The following is a 16347-nucleotide window of genomic DNA, read 5'->3' as shown; positions in this document are numbered from 1 at the left end:
TAGCTTCTTTCTTTAATGATTCTAGTTTGTCTTCTAGAGTTATCTTAACCTCAAAGTTACTTTCAAATAATTATGAGTTTGACTCTTTTAACTTTTGTTTGATTACTTTCAATTTACTAAGTACTTGTAACATCTTGGATCTTGAGACTTTCATTTCCTTCCAGCATCTCCTAATAAAATTAATACAGTTATCTTTTTTGAGCCACATTTGCTCAAATTTGAAAATACAATTGATAGGTCATTTATTTCCCATATTTTAAAGCCCTACAGGATAGTGATCCAATCTTGATATTGGTTTAACTTCAAATTGAAATGAATCTGATACCATTGATAGATCTCCATGACATAAAAACCTATCTAATATTTCTGCAATATTATTAAGCCCCTTCCTTTTATTGTTCCAATTGAAGGTGTTGTTTGATCTAGCCAACTCTAGAATACCTAACCTATTTACCTAATTAAAAAATATTTTGATGCTAATGAGAGGGTGTTTATGCCTCCTCTCTTTTTTGAAGATCAAAGAATAGCTTTAAAATATCCTCCTAGAATTGACCTTCATGATATAACATTAGGATATCTTTTAGCTCTTTCCATAACCTAACTTTATCTCTATTGTAAATTGGACTATAGAAATTAAACAACCTATAATGAAATTCAGATCTAATTCCTTGCACCATACCACTCATCCAATTTTTATGAATTTCTTTAGATGAAATTGATACATTTCTAGGATCCATATTATGGAAAGACATCTAGAAGTCCCTTTAGCAATGAAATATTTCATCTCCCTCAATTCTAATGATCTTTTGAACTTATTCATTTCTTAACTATAAAGTTTCATTTCCTAAAGAATAATTATGTCAGTTTTACTATTAGTAATGCAATGTTTTAGGAATCATTGCTTGTTAGGAGCATTGATGCTCCTAACATTCCAAGTTAATACATTCATGGTGCCTAGGGAAGGAGCTTCCCCTTCCCAAAATTAAGAATATTAGCTAATTTAGTTTGACTCTTAGCTCCCCCATCTTTTAGACATAGTTCTTCCAAGGATTTCTACCCTCATTTTCTTAAAACTTTTGTACAATTAGGACCTTCCCTACTTTGGAGGATGACTCCATATCCTAAAGGACCTATCAAATTCTTAGCCAACTCTACTAACCCTTCTTTGATGACAATGTGGCTTGTCTTCCTTTCCATGTCCTCTACTTCCTATATTTTAGAGATCAAAATAGATTTTTGCAACATGAGTTCCTCCTCATCATAAATCTCATCAATGAACTAATTTAGAATATCTTCAACAACCATATTATTCAAGGCTCCTATCAAGATGTTAACTTCTACTTCCTTTCCTTTTGAGGTTTCACTTTGATCTCCCTAAGAGTGAGTTGACTAACTTAATAAATATTATCTTTCTATAGTAGTTTGGTTACTATGGCTTACTAGTAATTGGGGTGGAACCTCTAGAGGGTCAACTATCCCATCTAGATTCGAAATAAGGATGACTGAGTTGAGGCAAGGATGTCATTCTCTAATTTCCCCTTCTTATTCTTCATCTTCTTGGTGGATCAAAAATTTCTCATCTTCATCACTCCTTAGAGTTTGAGTGTTTTATGCCTTCCTTAGATTACCCCCAAGATGGGGTTAAGATGAAGTTAAATCTTGATAATAACTGAAGAGGCCTTGAACTAATTGTGGTTTAACAATTTTTTTTTATCATCAACATTAATATCTAAGATTTTAAATTCAATAGTGTTAACATATGTTTTCATAGTAATAATTGTACTAGACATAGCCAAATTTGATTTTACCAGACCTACATAAGTAGCAAAACTAGATCCAATTATTCTCACAATGTGCTTATACAAAAATTCAATTGGCCAATTTGGTAATAAGATAGCTTTTTCTACCTCGAATTTATTTGGATTGAAAAAGGGACTCCAATATAGGAATTTAATAGGATAACCTTTAAAAACTAAAGTATTACCATAAGAAACAATATCCTTAAGATCTATTTTATCATAGGCTAAATAAATAAATTCATTTTCCATTAGTATGAAGTTAACATGCTTACATAGGACATTTTTTAGCCAATTTTTCCTATGATCTTCCACCATCCCTGGACCTATTCAATGAGCGAAAAGGCCTTGTTCTTGACATATCCTCTAAACCTATCCCACCAATTGGCTTGATAAATAGATTACTTTCTAGTCATGTTATGATACTTCCTTTTGGTATTTGAGATCATTTGTAGGTCTTTCAGATAGGGAAACCTCCCTATTTTTGGATTGTCACAAATTTGTGGAACCATTTTTTCTTACTTCATTTTCTCTTAAGGAGAACCAAAGGGGTTTGAAGATCATTTTTTCCTCTGTTGATACTTAGGTTTCATGAGGACATAATATTTATGATCTTCCATAGATCTTCTCTATCTCTTTCTTGACCTACAAGATCAGACCATAGTCTATCCATCATTCACATCTTCTCCCACCTGGATTTGAAATAGGGATTTCTAAAAAGGGAGAGCATATTTTTTTCTCCATAAATGTTCACTCTACCTTTGAAAAACTAGGCAATTAGGTGATAGTTCCCCCAAGAGCACATTTTTGCTGATATTCATTAGATTAAAATCCTATTGCTTTGGTGATTATTTGACCTAGTCGTGTTTAATAGATTTGAGTCTAAATTTTTTTGCAATTCAGCTTCCAAGGTATTACTATTTATTCCTTGTAAATTAGTTTGTCTTTGATTTTAAATTGCCATTCTTATATTGCTTCTTACTTTTGTATTCAATGGTAATGATCACTGAGGGAAATTAACCTATGTATTATATTAATTTCTCCATCTGATAAAAAATTTGATAAAAAAATCAATTGTCCTTATGGTAAATTTGTTGTCTCATTTGAAAACCTACTTCAATTATTTTACTTCATCTTAATGATTGTTGACTAGCTTGGAAGAGATATATAGCTTGAATGATGAATTATTCTTTGACTAGCATAATAGCCAACAAATCACAACCTCCTATAAATGATTAGATCCCCATTCACCTCCACTTTGATCCAAATTGCAATTCATTTTCTCTAGTAATTAATCCATTTGTTGTATAATAGATCACAGACCCTGGAAAGTAATAACAGTCAAAAGAAAAAGTCTCAGGGCATTATGAACTGATTTACAACTCCAGAAATGAATATCTCTAGCCCCTATATGCCACATAACCCCCTAAATTTGCAACCTCAAGCTTGTCTAAGGTAAATAGTTGCCCTTTGATATGCCCTTGCGATTTCCTATGGTAGATTAAAGTAATTTGATCTAAATGATAATAATTAACACTTGCAATTGCTTATATTATGAAATTTTCCTATGCAAATCTAAAATTCGATCTTTAATTTTGGAATTTTCTTCTATAATTTTCATAGTTACTACTATGAATTTGTTCCTCTTCTTCCCTAGATTCACTTTTCTTTTTTATTTCATGCAAATTTTACTAGTGTTTTGTGATCTTCTATACCATGTAAACTCAATGCCAATTTTTCATTTTATGCATTGTTTAGATATTGTTCTCTTTGGACTCACATTATTGTAAATCGCCTCTAAATGATGTTGTGGCAGTATAATGGCCACATGTTGGTGACACCCTTTATCCTTCTCTATTTTGGTATGTTGATGTCATCACCCATTTTACTGATCATGTGTTATTACTCTGCAGTTAAAAGACATTTTTAATTTTAATTATAGTATTATTTAGTGTTATCATGTTATATTATTTTAGTTGTAATAAGGCTAGGAAAAATTGTGTTGAGTATTTTTTTAAATTATGAAACAAAATCAAATTAAAATTGGAGGATAATTATAATAAGTTAATCATATTCATTGAAGAAAAATTTGAAGTCATATATTGAATCATTTAATTTAATAATAATTAAAGAATTCTTTTTGATAATATTGTGAAACAATAAGTACAAATCGAAGCAAAACTAAATATAATTTGTAAACATAAACTGATAATTTGATACTTAATGAATCACTGCAATTAGTATAGAATGCATCACTATAATTAATTAGATACACAATGCATCACAACAATTAATAATTAATGTATCACTTAATAGGTATTCCAAAATTGGATATAGTAAAAAATGCAATTGTTAAGCATGTAATAGTGTAGAAAGTGTTTCAAAATACTAATGTGTCTAAAAAGATTTTTAGTAAAAGCAGTGGATAAAATGTTTAAAAATAACATAAATGACATCAATTATCCTCAAGGTGCTTAAGTCTATTTTCTTCATCCTTATGCTTGGAAATTTGTCTACCCTTTTAATTTTCTCATAATGATCATATGTGAAAGGAGGCATTATTCTCAAACACTAGAGAGGTTTTACACATGAAACTACCAGAAATGGCAATCTTGTTCTTTCTCTTGGTACTATATAAATTGTTACTTTTAAAAGAGTCAATCCTTGAGATTGTGAATAGTCAATTCCCATGCCATTCTCAATGGTAATTGAAGTGTTCTACCCTTTAGTATTGGTGTTATTATATTTTTTTCCAAGTAATGATCTTCAAATGGTACTCCAAAATGATTATCAAACTCAACCATCACATATGTTGGAGGCTTAGGTGGAGTACTATGTTGCTTATAAACAATATTTGAATGTCTCCAAGACCTCCATTTACAAGACCTACCTCTACCCATATATTTGAAGTTAGCATGACCCTTGAATCCTTATAGATTAACAACTCTAGATTAAGCTCATCATTTGAACAATCTTCTATTGTATTGGCACTACCTACTTTTGATGCAACACTATGTGTAATAGGATGCTTCAATGAATGTAGCATATTATGAGCATGAATGTTTTCATTTGCTGAGAACAAATGGACAACATTATCAAATTAAAAATTTGTTGCAACATCTATGTTGATAGGGGTACTTGACATCAACAACCTCCAATCATCAATTTGTGGTGGTTTTACATCTCTTAGATTTGTGAAAAGTTGTCAAAATCTTTGTTGTTCAAGATTTTCCCCATCTTGTCTGAATATCTTATCTAATGTGACAACGATCTTGAATTATTTCCATAGAAACTTTGCTCATCTATTGCCATCATATCCCACCAGTTGGTTTGATAACTAGATTTCCTTCTGGTGATGTTGTGATACTTCCTTTTGGCATTTGAGATTATCTATAGGTAAACCTCACTATTTTTATTTTATTTTTGTAGTTTTGTGGAACCATTTTTCCTTACTTCCTCCATTTTCTCCTAAAGACGGCCAAAGGGGTTTGAAGACTGTTGGTTTCTTTGTTGATACTTAGGTTTTGTGGGGAAATAATATTTATGATCTACCATGAATTTTCTCTATCTCTTGCTAGACCTAAGGGATTGGACCATAGTCCATCCATCATTTGCATCTTCTCCCACATGAATCTGAAAAAGGGATTTGTAAAAAGAGAGAGCATATTTTATTCTCCATAAATGTTCACTCTATCTTTGAAAACACTAGACATTTGGGTGAGAGTTTTCTTGATTCACTAAAGGAGAAGAGTGCATTATTGTAGATATTCATCCTATTAAAATCCTATCAGTTTTGTAATTATTTGACCCATTCGTATTTAATAGATTCGAGTTTAAATTTTCTTGCAATCTTAGTTTCCAAGGTATTACTATTTATTCCTTGCAAATTATTTTTTCTTTGATGTTAAATCACCTATTGTTATATTGCTTCTTTCTTTTCTATTCGATGGTAATGATTTCTGATGGCAATTAACCTTGTATTATATTGATTTCTGCGTCAGATATAAAATTTGATAAAAAAGTCCCTTGTCCTTATGGTAAATTTGTTGTCTCATTTGAAAATTTGCTTCAATTATTTCACTACCTCTTAATGATGGTTCATTGGCTTGGAAGAGATATCTCGCTCAAATGATGAATTTTTCTTTGACTAGCACAATAGCCAAGAAATCACAACCTCTTGTAAATGATTAGATCTTCATTTACCTCCACTCTGATCCAAATTGCAATTCACTTGCTCTAGTAACTAATTAGTTTTTTGTATCTAGAAAGTAATAGAGGTCAAATGATAAAGTCACAGGGCTTTATGAACCTATTTGTAGCTCCAAAAATGAATATCTCCAGCCCCTATATGCCATGCACTCCCCTAAATTTACAACCTCGAGCTTGTCTAAAGTAAATCACTGTCATTCTAATATAGCCTCAAGCTTTTCTATGGTAGAGTAAAGAAATTTTATCTTAATGAAAATGATTAACACTTGCAATTGCTTACATTTTGGAATTTACCTATGCTATTACACTTACATACTTGATGACACACTAGTATATTTGGGCTCATTTTTTGACCTTTATTGGTCAAAATTTTGATTCACATTGGTCAAAATTTGGACCAACCAATTGGTTGAAATATTTCTCGTGAAAATTTTTACCAACTTACTGGTTAGTCAAAATTTTGACCAATACGTTGGTTGCAAACTGTCAAAATTGTTGGCACAATTTTTGCCAAGCATTGGTCAATTTTTTTTTGAGGCTCACACTTGTTGAGGTCCACTTCAGCAATGACTCTTCTTGTGAAATTGTTGTCTAAAACCTTTATAATGAGATAATGTGTTATGAGCTCTTCATGAGTGGGATGGAATGTGAATCTAGGAGGTAGTTGTGCACCACCCATATCATGATTGTAACTAAAGTTAAGAGCCTATATTATTGATGCTTCAATAGAGTATAATAATAGAGGCTCTTAACTTTAGTTATAGTCATGATATGGGTGATGCATAACTAACTCCTAGATTCATGTTCCATCCCACTGATTAAGAGCTCATAACACATTATCACATTAGAAAGGTTTTAGACAACAATTTCATAGGGAGGGCCATTGCTGAAGTGGACCTCAACAAGTGTGAGCATTAGGGAGGGTTCAATTCCCTCCTTTATTATTCACTATGCGTATAATCCCACACACCCATTTGATCTCGAATGATGATATGTACTAAATGCTGAGTGTCTATGTTGAGTGCTCCAAAACTGTCCATTTCATGCCTTCATCTATACACAGTGTCTTTCTAGTTTCTTTCTACTCGCACGCCCATTTCATTTCATATGATCATCTAAAAATTGTGTCACTCTAAACTCTCAACTTTTTCCTCTTGATTGATCATCTCATAACTATTGAATGAGAGCTTTGGGATAAGCTATAGGCATCCATCAAAGCATAAAGGATTTTTTCAAATGGTACAGATGAAGTCGTAGCATTTTCCTTGGGAGACATGCTTGCAAAATGGAAGCATAGATAAGTCATGTGAACTGTTTGATAGGATGCCTGAATGTAATATGGTCATCAAAAGCCATAGTTGTTGGATATGCACAAAATAGATATATTGAGAGAATATATTTGTTTAAGTTGCAACTGCCCTGGTAGACATGCATGTAAAATGTGGAATCCTAGACAAATAGTTCAATTGAATCCTCCTCTTGGAGGAAGGTTACAAAAAATACATAGTTCAATTGAATGGTCTATGAATACCATCAAGATCAACATTTTGAACAATCCATGGATGTTGTAAAAGCTTGTGTAGAGGCAACCTCTTTGAGGAATCTTTTTGAAGTAGTCGTGTAACCATGATAAAGTGTTACCATGATAACTAAAAATTTATATAAGTAGTGAGACAGACATATGTAAAAAAATTGTCTTCAGAACATCAAGGCAACATATACTAACTTGAGATATTAGATCTTTAGCTGTAGTAGAAACAAGTGGCTTTAAAGGAAATTTCAAATCCACTTTCACAATCTTGCATAAAAAAGCTAGCCATGGTAAAATCCATGCTTGAAATAAGCAAATATAACAACCCCTCAAGTATAAGGCCTGAAACAAAAAAAAAAAAATACTAAGAACTAAAACATAGTATGGCTTCTCAGACCTTTTGTAAGTGTCTAAATGTTTCTTTGCTTCAAAACAAGGAACCCCATAAAGAAAATCATAACACAAGATCCCCAAACTCCATATTTCTACCCCAAAATCATGGTCCCTATTTTCCATTGGAATAGACATTTTCAAATATGTAAATAATCTAGAAGGTAACAATGAAGAGAAAAGTAAATATTACACACTAACATACCCATTTCAGGAGGTAAGTAATCCAAGGTTCCACAAATTGTTCGCCTTCTATCAAAAGTGTGCATAGACCAATGAAAATTAGCAATTTTCAGCTCACCCTGACAAGTGAATTTGTTAATAATGTAATCATCAGAAAGACATCCTTGAAAGTTTAAATTGAGTATCATTACAAATATATTCATCCTCGACACTTACCTTTATGCCAATTAACAAGTTCTCTAGCTTGATATCTTAGTCTATGACATGCTTTTCATGGCAATATATAAAATCTTTTGCAAGAGACACAATGTACTGTACAAAAAAAGAGTCAATAGTTTCTAGACTAAAAAAAGAAAAGTAGATTATAAGCCACTTCCAAGTGTACTTACAGTAGTTGACCACCTTTCATTGAAGCATTTACAATGTTGGAGATCTTTGTAGAGCTCACCTTTTGCAACATATTCAAGAATAAGATAGACCCTACTCTGAGTAAATTGATGAATCAAAGAATCAATTAAAGAAATACCAGGGAAGGCTTTGATGAAAAGTAAATGTCACCTAAAATATTAGAACATTGTAGGATATGCACTTGATCATAAAAGTATCCAAACATTTGAAGTATATTTGGATGGCAAAAATGACTCTGAATTTCAATCTCCCTACGCAAATGGTGCTCTACATGTTATTGCTGGAGTTGGTTCTTGAATAGAACTTTCAAAGCCAAATTTTTTTTTCTCTATTAACACTAGTGAAAATAAGTAGTAAATCGTTAAGTGATAGTCCTTCACTAAAAAAAAATTATGCCATTCAAAATCTTACTTCTCTTACCATATGATAAATGGGAATCATGCATTAAACTTTTCCTCTCCCTTGGTTGTAAATGGGAATCTCACTGTTTATAATAAAAGAAAACCTAAGAAACATTTTTTATGGATACAAGAGAGAAAATATAACCCTAGGCATGGGATCTAAGCTATAGGGATGTCAGTGTCACGCTGTGGAGCACCACTCAAGCATATTTCTAGAAGCATTTTTTTTAGCAAACAAACTAGGATCCAAGCTATAGGAATGTCACCATGGATTAAGGGGTATGTGTTATCCCAGGCCCCGTTCTGATAAGATGGCCATGATTAGCTCGTTAGAAAAATCTAAAGCCACTGAGGCTGAGGCCAGGTTTGAAACTCAGTTTCTGTTGATTTCAACATGGGTATGGAATTGAGTTTTAGTTATGTGATAGCCTATATCGATTAAGATGGCCATGATCAACTTGTTAGGTAGAATCTTAAGCCAATGAGCATACTCAATTTCAAAGTAGCATTCCCCACAGAATCACAAAAACACTAAAAGACACTGGCCAATTTTACGATTGGATTTGGGATTTCCATAATGTAGTCCAATTGATCAGATGTCAAGACAAAAATGCATCGACAATAACTAAAAACTAAAAGTGAGCTAAAAATTTGACTATGGTTGAATTAGAGAATTCTAAGAAGAGATTTAGACTTTCGCTGACACTACAATTTCACCCACATAAATAACTTGTTAGATAAAATCTAAAACCAATGATGCCATTTTTAAAACTCCATGCGATTTGCCTTTTCTTTTGTCAATGTCTACCTGGGCAGGGATTGAGTTATGTGTTAGCCCAAGCCCCTCATACTGATAAGATGGCCATGATCAGTAGATTCTAGATGAAACAAGATGCTTTACCTTATAGACCTAAGGAGTGCACATCTAAGTATCGTAGAAAATCCTGCATATCATCAATGAGCATAAGTACCTATACCACACATAGATATGGACACCTGACAAAACCTGATTTTGTAAAATACACCAACAATCTAGAACTAGTCTGTAGGTCAAAAATAAAATCAATTTCAACCCACATAAGGAAAAAACTAAGCACTATTTCACTGATCAACCATTTGACTACAAAATCATGAGAGATCACAAGATTGCTAGTTAAGGCATACCATTTCCAACGTAAAATTATAGTGTTGAGGCATGTTTAAATTGTAAACCCTCCTAAACCATAAAGAAATAGAAAGAAGAAACAAAACACCCAAACATTAAAATTCTTTCATATCTCAACTACCACAAGCTCTTTGTAGATAGAATTTTAATTTTCTGCTTTGGCTGGGCAAAGATAATATTGGCATAAACAATAGATAGATGTGAAGACCAATACGTGGATCTGTTTGCACTGTGTACTTGTTACAATAGAGATCATAAATAGACGTGAGCAATTATATTTACATAATATAATTTTTAACATTAGTGGATCACTGCACAACCCTGTTTGCATTGTGATACTTGCTAAAACATAGATCATTTGTGAAGTATCTAACATCATGAATAGTTGAAAGCACTATTACATGAATATCTTATGTTTCAGCTAGGAGTTTATTTGTAGACTAAGTGCACAAGCATATTCTTTACAATGCATGGTGGTCTTCTATTGTTATATTTTCAAATGAGTGTGCCAAAATTTGGTGTTAAATACATTTTTATATTCATATCATCTTTTGTAATGTGCTCTTTAAGTTCTTGTCATAGAACTATTTGCAAGAGACTATTAGCATTTAACTTTTTATTAAAAATTACTTTTCTAACAAATCATATATAAGATATTTGTCCCATATCAAAGTTTTTTGACTTAAGTTATAGTCTCTGAGCTGACCAAGCCTACTCAACCATACTCTTGAGCCAAGTCTCACGAAATCTTGGAGAGTACCTAGTTAAGTCCTGCTCCAAAAATTTTGAGTCTTAGGCTTGTCCTGAGCCTTAATATTGGACAATTCTGATACTTGAACATAACAGCCCTAGTGATTGAAATTTCAAATCTTTAGAGTTGAGGGTCATATGATATGAGTAAGATTTGAATTATATGACAAATTGATAGTCAAATTGGATTTTTATGTTCTCTAAATGCTCTGATTTCATTTTTGTGCTTAATTATAGGGTTTTATTTTTGTTGATTTACTGTTGAGTTTTTATATCAATTCTATGTTGTGTCCTAAATTTGAGTCAAAAATTTGGAATGCCAATCAAGTCTGAGTCCACATCTTTGAACTATGCCTTCTTGTGCATTTCAGATACTGTGATAATTTACATATTTGACATTGAACAAAGATCTATTGATTTTTACCTCAAAATTTTTGGCGTAATCATGACTATGTCATGAGACAATTTTACATATAGGTTCCAGTAAAAATGCTTGAGAGAAACTGATGGAACCAAATTTCTTCATGCATTAACAATAAGGTGACTTAATGAAGAGAAGATGAATATTATTGTTATGTTTCATAAAAAGACAACTAGTCAACAAACTTCCAATTGTTTTCAAGACAAGAATTATAAGAAATAAAAGTTCTAAATAATACATTTTGCTTTAACTAACAAGCTATGAAAGTCACATTTCATTGAAATGAAGACAAAAATGGAGGAATGAATTTGCACAAAGTAGATATGGGAATCATATTTAAATTGGAAATAAAACACATTTCAAGCTTACGAATAAGGGATGTGCCTTCAACACTGTTATCATTTTTGCTAATATCCCGACTCTCTGCTGTTGAAACTGATGAGGGAGTTTTAACATTTACATCATTTTGATCCAACTATGACCTTGATAGCAACATCTTGTTTTTAGCCCAGAAATGTAGTATGCATCACAACAACTCTTGTTGTTAACTATAGAACACTAGGTTATTGCTTCCTGATGTATACTGCCCTGCCAGTAACATAACTGGTTTTACCAAACAGTTGATAAAATTTATTTATTTATTATATTTATTTTTAATTTATACATTTGAAAAATGGCTTTCCTAAAATCTCAAAAGAATACCATGTTGCTCATTGATGAGGGTAGAATTAAATTGAAATATTTAATAAGGCACCCATTAAGTCTAAATACTATGGGGAAGTTCAACGAATTGAGAGCAATGAGAAAAACATCCCAATTGTTTACAAATTTTATAGATTCAAGAAGGAAGTAAATGCTGATTTTTTAAAATAAGAAACATAAAAAGAAGTGTACTTTTATAATAGCTATATTTCAAGAAGCATCCCTATATTATATGCAAAACCAAGATTCACTGCAATGCCAATTAAGCTAAAAATTTTGGTTGCCTTTGTGCCATGAATCCCGTAATCCCTTATCAGTCTATTGATACCTAAATATAGAGAGTAACAGAATATTCTTATAGATAACCCAAAGAGCCAATGATTCATATAGATAATCTAAATTAGAGGTCAAAATTAAGATTAATTATTATTATTTATTAAATTCAAATAGACTGGAATCCAAGACCTTTCGTATAAGAAACTCTCAAATTAAGATTGTATTATAGACTAAAATGCAACTCTTAAATGTTATACATTAAGAAATAAATTAAATTTTGAATTTTTTTTTAATAAACATAAGAAAAAATATTGAAACAATTACCAACAATTTTAATGACTCAAGTTAATACCTGTTTCCCCATTGAGCACGAAGGTCAAGAATCAAACATTCTTCCTGTGGAGTTATATTGGTGTGGTTCAAATCAGGGAAAAGATAGTTAATCCATCTTAGTTTGCAACTCCTTCCACTTCTATTTAGCCCAGCCTCATTCTCTAAGAGATTAGATAAGAAAAATTCAAAGGGATATTGAAGAAATCTAAACAACGACATAATTTTTTTCTTGAATATCATGCAACTCCATGCAAATAAGGAACTCCATGCTGATAAAGTTATAATGACAATATGAAATAAAAAAAATTATATATAAAATTAATATCTATATCCATCTATCAGCAACAAAAAAAATGCATGATTAAAAGATTAAATGGTGGACAACATTCATATTTTAAAAGCAAATCATTTGCTGGAAAACAAAGCTGATGTAATGTTTATTAGTTTCTGCATTTTTTTCTCTATGTTTATTTTTCATCGAGTCATACTCTATGATTTGTCATCACTATGATTTTTCAATTAATTTTAAAGTTGGATTACATGGTGTAATAAACAAAAATGTTTACGCAAAGAAAATGTCTACAATTAAATCCTTCAAAGTTCTATCATAATATACCTACTCTACTATATGGTATGTCTATGGAGAATTATGTATTGAGTAGGGTTGAAGCCCCAAACATTGCAGACTTGAACATTGCTAGTGTTGTTTGAGTTGGTACTCGTGTAAGATTGTGTAAGTTCATACTTGTGGTGTATAAGAGCTAGAGTTCTCAAAGAGAGCGATTGTCGCTCCTTAGAGTTGAAACCCTTAAAAGTTGTAATTGGATTGAAGATTTATGAGACTGGATTAAGATAGTAGATCATAACTAGCTATTATCATCATTGTTTTCTCCCTCATTGGGTTTTCACATCACATTATTACATTTTGTGCTTATTGATTTCATAGTATAATTTTCTATTGTATTAGCTTGGATAGATGACTCAGGCCATAGGTTGAAACATGATTGCAAACTTGAGGGTGCTACCATTTCACATCATGGGATGATTAGTTACTCTCGAAGGACACTGCCACTTGTGGTATATGCAAATGAAGAGGTAGACTAAGAGTGCATCATGCTTGTTATGGTGCTTGGGAATGTAGTTTCTTCATGTGATGCATTGGTCTTGGGGATCAATCTCGGTTGGGTGCCAATGTTGTGATTTCTCAACAAGAAGTAATGAAATTGGTTGGGATTCATTGGAGTGACCTTGGAAGATATAAGGATTCATTGGACTTATGAGGCAATTTGGACTGAGCCATTACTCAAAGTTTATGCTAAGATTATAGGCCACTCCTATGCTATGAATAGAGTGTTGAAATTGGTGATATCCGAATGTATTTCACAAATTCATGTTATGGGTAGCACTAGTCTTGGATCATTTTAGACCTACCACATGCAAAGTGTCCATTTTATGTTATTTTGAGCTTCACTTGGTTTCAAGAATACTATAATATTCTCTACTTAACAAGGCCAACCACATAAAAGTGGAAGCTCATCTAGCCTCATGCACTCCCCCTAACATCAATCTAAATTACCCATTATCATCTAATTACATACTTCTTTCATTCATTCATCCATTTATGAACTATAACATTCAATCAATACAATCACATAACATTCATTAATATGATATAAAATTCATTAATATCACAATACTAATCAAGACTTCATTAACACATAACAATATTCATTAACATAAAATAAAAATTAGTATTAATACACATCATTCATAGATAATTACTTTAAAAAAAGTTCTTTCATTATCCAACAAGGTTTATCAAAGAGCATTTTTAAAACTTCATTTCTTCTTTTTGTTTTTCTTAGTTCTCTTAAGAAAAACACTCATAGGAGCATCCATATCTGCATCATTCTCCTCCTCTTCTAGCACGTGTAATGTCAAATTATGATGACTCCTTCTCTTTGGAGGAGCAGGAGGTTGCTGCACTAAAGGGGGCTCTGTTGCAAGAACAAGTAAATAGGATAAATTGGCATACTCTTTTTCTTTTTTTGACTATTACAAGTCTATAATTAAGTACTAGTACAACATAACATGCATTTTTCTTACTTGAAAATGCCACATCATGTACATTAACATTTTGATCTGCCACCATGTCAACATGTTGAACACTTGGAACATGCTCCACTCCTTTAGCATGATGTTCAACATGCTCTGAAATATTCAAAAAAAGATACACATCAAATTGCAATTGAAGATTTAAATTGTATTCATAATTGCATAATTAATTTCCAATAGAAAATTAATAGCTCCACCACTATAATGCACATCATGGCCTTTGTCATGAGTAGGTTCTGTGGTAGGATATGAAGGCTGCAGTAAAATGTTATGCACATTGTTATGCAGTCAATTTACGTTCAAAACTAATATCAAAAAATAATCTTCTCAACTATTCAATTTCATTTACTTTTCATCTGACCAATTTACTTGTGAGATATCATTTGGTGCATTAGATTCTTGGGCAAGGCTTTCAAATTCTTCACATAGGTGTGCAACCATGTCTTTGTAGCCTTCCTTCAAGGCAATTTTTCTATCTTCATCTGTGAGCTTCACATTGAATTCTGTGCCCTATATTTTTTGCTTAATATCGTCAGTTTTCCATGTATGGTTTCATTAAACAAAATTGTTTGCAACATTATATAAAAAAATAAATATGAAATTTCATTGCTCCTACTTACAACTCGAGACTGGAGATTTATATAGCCACCAGAGCCAAGTTTGTGTTGGCCAAACTTTTCTAGTCTCGCTTTTGTAGCCACAGATGTGTCTTACAATCTATGAACAATTTCAAACATCTTAGATTATATATTTACAAATATCAATAATTAGTGCATCATTATAATGTACTTAATACTATCATGACATACCTTTTTTTAGCTTGTAATGCTTCATTTACTCTATTTTGACATAGCTGTTTCTCCTTCACATCTTCTATTACTTCATTCCACTCCATTGGTGGAATCATAGGAGGACGGTCGTACTTTGTGTTATCTTTAAGAGCCCTTCTATATTGATCCCTCATAGTGTTTATATGCTTTGATGCTCTTTTGAGAAGTAGGCCAGTGTCAAAAATGTTTTTTCCAAATTTCTCCTCAAAAGATGCAATGAACTGATATTTTAATTCCATAGCTTGTAAATTCCACCTTTTAAAAAAAAGTTAGATTGTTAGATCAATAATTGTAGTGCTCCTAAAAAAAGATGCTTCAAATCATTGTGTAAGAAACACTTGTAAATCATTAAACTATAATTTATTTGCTTGGTCATCGTACTTGCATAAAAGAGACTGTGTTCATAACAATGCAGGAAGGACTTTGTAGCTTACACTAAACTCTACTTTCAAGAGTTTGGAGATAGAGTGAAACACTAGATCACTTTAAATGAATCTTATGCCTACATGGCTATGGAACCATTGAAATCATGGGAACCATTGAAACTATGAACCACAAAGAAAAATAGTCATTGATTCCTTTCACTCTCGTACTCTGTAGGAACCATTGAAGCTAGTAAAATCTGACAATAAGTTATTCTATTTAAACCATACTAAGCCACTATACAAGAATAAATCAATACAAAGTCACATTCAACAAACATTATCAGTAATAAGTATTAACTCTTGGGAAAGTAAAAGCTAATTTACATAGTATAGCTTCTATTTAAAGAAAAAAATAGGAGCACATTTAATGATCCCTAGAGAGGTGTAATAGAAAAGGATTAGGTTTAACTAG

General features: G+C 31.9%; 1 pseudogene; it reads right to left on the bottom strand.

Annotated features, from left to right (window-relative positions):
- Positions 1-7513: 7513 nt before the first annotated feature.
- Positions 7514-16347, bottom strand: part of LOC149579789 (serine/threonine-protein kinase Aurora-2-like) — a 57033-nt pseudogene continuing 48199 nt past the window's right edge.

The sequence above is a fragment of the Cupressus sempervirens genome, chromosome 1, assembly GCF_028749045.1.
Source record: "Cupressus sempervirens isolate cs-2001-9-10 chromosome 1, ASM2874904v1, whole genome shotgun sequence".
Taxonomy (NCBI): domain Eukaryota; kingdom Viridiplantae; phylum Streptophyta; class Pinopsida; order Cupressales; family Cupressaceae; genus Cupressus; species Cupressus sempervirens.
This window is presented reverse-complemented; position numbering and strand designations above follow the sequence as displayed.